We start from the raw sequence: 3,742 nt of genomic DNA on the forward strand, positions 1-3,742 counted from the left end.
GCAAGGGTCAAGGATGTCTCGGAGCAGGTGCAGGACATTCTGAAAAGGGAGGGTGAACAGCCAGTTGTCGTGGTGCACATTGGTACCAACGATATAGGTAAAAAAAGGGATGAGGTCCTACGAGACAAATTTAAGGAGCTAGGAACTAAATTAAAAAGTAGGACCTCAAAAGTAGTGATCTCGGGATTGCTACCAGTGCCACGTGCTAGTCAGAGTAGGAATCGCAGGATAGCGCAGATGAATACGTGGCTAGAGCAGTGGTGCAGCAGGGAGGGATTCAAATTCCTGGGGCATTGGAACCGGTTCTGGGGGAGGTGGGACCAGTACAAACCGGATGGTCTGCACCTGGGCAGGACAGGAACCAATGTCCGAGGGGGAGTGTTTGCTAGTGCAGTTGGGGAGGAATTAAACTAATATGGCAGGGCGATGGGAACCAATGCAGGGAGACAGAGGGAAACAAAATGGAGACAGAAGCAAAAGACAGAAAGGAGATGAGGAAAAGTGGAGGGCAGAGAAACCCAAGGCAAAAAACAAAAAGGGCCACTGTACAGCAAAATTCTAAAGGGTCAAAGTGTCATAAAAAGGCAAGCCTGAAAGCTCGGTGCCTCAATGCGAGGAGTATTCAGAAACCAGGAGAGAGCTTTGAGCTAGTTATAGTGGGTGAGAGCTCAAATGAACAGGACCCCAAGAAAGAATGTAAAAGGCAGGAGGCAACAGAGCAGAGTAGCACTGGGGTAACTGTAAACCACAAGGTGATAGGAAGGGACAATATGTATGAATATAAAGGGGCTGCAGGAGGGGGTCAAAACTAAAAATCATGGTTTAAAAACTAGGATTAAAACACTCTACCTAAACGCACGCAGCATTCGAAATAAAGTAAATGAGTTAACGGCACAAATCATTACAAATGGGTATGATTTGGTGGCCATTACAGAAACGTGGTTGCAGGGGGGCCAAGACTGGGAATTAAACATACAGGGGTATCTGACAATTCGGAAAGATAGACAAGAAGGGAAAGGAGGTGGGGTAGCTCTGTTAATAAAGGATGATATCAGGGCAGTTGTGAGAGATGATATTGGCTCGAATGAACAAAATGTTGAATCATTGTGGGTGGAGATTAGAGATAGTCAGGGGAAAAAGTCACTGGTGGGCGTAGTTTATAGGCCCTAAATAATAACTTCACGGTGGGGCGGACAATAATCAAGGGAATAATGGAGGCATGTGAAAAAGGAACGGCAGTAATCATGGGGGATCTTAACCTACATGTCAATTGGTCAAATCAAATCGCACGGGGTAGCCTTGAGGAGGAATTCATAGAATGCATACGGGATTGTTTCTTAGAACAGTATGTTACAGAACCTACAAGGGCGCAAGCTATCTTAAATCTGGTCCTGTGTAATGAGACAGGAATAATAAACGATCCCGTAGTAAAAGATCCTCTCGGAATGAGTGATCACAGTATGGTTGAATTTGTAATACAGATTGAGGGTGAGGAAGTAGTGTCTCAAATGAGCGTACTATGCTTAAACAAAGGGGACTACAGTGGGATGAGGACAGAGTTGGCTAAAGTAGACTGGGAACACAGACTAAACGGTGGCCCAATTGAGGAACAATGGAGGACTTTTAAGGAGCTCTTTCATAGTGCTTAACAAAAATATATTCCAGTGAAAAAGAAGGGCGGTAAGAGAAGGGATAACCAACCGTGGATAAACAAGGAAATAAAGGAGAGTATCAAATTAAAAACCAATGCGTATAAGGTGGCCAAGGTTAGTGGGAAACTAGAAGATTGGGAAAATTTTAAACGACAGCAAAGAATGGATAGGAAAGCAATAAAGAAAGGAAAGATAGATTACGAAAGTAAACTTGCGCAAAACATAAAAACAGATAGTAAAAGCTTTTACCGATATATAAAACGGAAAAGAGTGACTAAAGTAAATGTTGGTCCCTTAGAAGATGAGAAGGGGGATTTAATAATGGGAAATGTGGAAATGGCTGTGACCTTAAACAATTATTTTGCTTCGGTCTTCACAGTGGAAGACACAAAATCCATGCCAAAAATTGCTGGTCACGGGAATGTGGGAAGGGTGGACCTTGAGATAATCATTATCACTAGGTGGGTAGTGCTGCACAGGCTAATGGGACTCAAGGTAGACAGGTCCCCTGGTCTGGATGAAATGCATCCCAGGGTATTAAAAGAGATGGCGGAAGTTATAGCAGATGCATTCGTTATAATCTCCCAAAATTCTCTGGACTCTGGGGAGGTACCAGCGGATTGGAAAGCAGCTAATGTAATGCCTCTGTTTAAAAAAGGGGGCAGACAAAAGGCAGGTTACTATAGGCCGGTTAGTTTAACATCTGTAGTGGGGAAAATGCTTGAAGCTATCATTAAGGAAGAAATAGCGGGACATCTCGATAGGAATAGTGCAATCAAGCAGACGCAACATGGATTCATGAAGGGGAAATCATGTTTAACTAATTTACTGGAATTCTTTGAGGATATAACGAGCATGGTGGATAGAGGTGTACCGATGGATGTGGTGTATTTAGATTTCCAAAAGGCATTCGATAAGGTGCCACACAAAAGGTTACTGCAGAAGATAAAGGTACGCGGAGTCAGAGGAAATGTATTAGCATGGATCGAGAATTGGCTGGCTAACAGAAAGCAGAGAGTCGGGATAAATGGGTCCTTTTCGGGTTGGAAATCGGTGGTTAGTGGTGTGCCACAGGGATCGGTGCTGGGACCACAACTGTTTACAATATACATAGATGACCTGAAAGAGGGGACAGAGTATAGTGTAACAAAATTTGCAGATGACACAAAGATTAGTGGGAAAGCGGGTTGTGTAGAGGACACAGAGAGGCTGCAAAGAGATTTATATAGGTTAAGCGAATGGGCTAAGGTTTGGCAGATGGAATACAATATCGGAAAATGTGAGGTCATCCACCTTGGAAAAAAAACAGTAAGAGGGAATATTATTTGAATGGGGAGAAATTACAACATGCTGCGGTGCAGAGGGACCTGGGGGTCCTTGAGCATGAAACTCTTTTAGGATTTTTTTTTTTAAATTTTATTATTCGTTGCCAATCTTTCCAATTCTTTGTCAAATCACAAACGCCAGAGGTCACCTTGCACACATCAAGGATCACTCTGCGCCAATGGTCTTAGCCAAAAGGCCGAGAGCCACTGCACCGTTCCTGGAAGTACTGCAATACCAGGTTCGTGCCATGGAGGTGGATGGGTCAGGCCCCCCACACACCTACATGGAGGTGGATGGGTCAAGCCACCCCACCCACCTCCTATTTCCAAAAAGCATAGGAGAATCACCTTCCTGATCCAGGGAGAACCACATTGGGGTCATGGTTACTCCCCTGTCAGGTCAGTTACACATGATCTTAGCCAAAAGGCCGAGAAGCGATAAGTTAGTTTGCAGGTGCAGCAGGTAATCAGGAAGGCGAATGGAATGTTGGCCTTCATTGCGAGAGGGATGGAGTACAAAAGCAGGGAGGTCCTGCTGCAACTGTATAGGGTATTGGTGAGGCCGCACCTGGAGTACTGTGTGCAGTTTTGGTCACCTTACTTAAGGAAGGATATACTAGCTTTGGAGGGGATACAGAGACGATTCACTAGGCTGATTCCGGAGATGAGGGGGTTACCTTATGATGATAGATTGAGTAGACTGGGTCTTTACTCGTTGGAGTTCAGAAGGATGAGGGGTGATCTTATGGAAACATTTAAAATAAT

The 3,742-nt window shown here is 44.4% G+C and overlaps 1 pseudogene; it reads right to left on the bottom strand.

Moving 5' to 3' along the window:
• Nucleotides 1-3,183: 3,183 nt before the first annotated feature.
• LOC139251995 (U2 spliceosomal RNA) lies at nucleotides 3,184-3,417 on the bottom strand (annotated as a pseudogene).
• Between the last annotated feature and the right edge of the window lie 325 nt (nucleotides 3,418-3,742).

This window comes from Pristiophorus japonicus, chromosome 2, assembly GCF_044704955.1.
Source record: "Pristiophorus japonicus isolate sPriJap1 chromosome 2, sPriJap1.hap1, whole genome shotgun sequence".
In the NCBI taxonomy this organism is placed as follows: Eukaryota; Metazoa; Chordata; class Chondrichthyes; family Pristiophoridae; genus Pristiophorus; species Pristiophorus japonicus.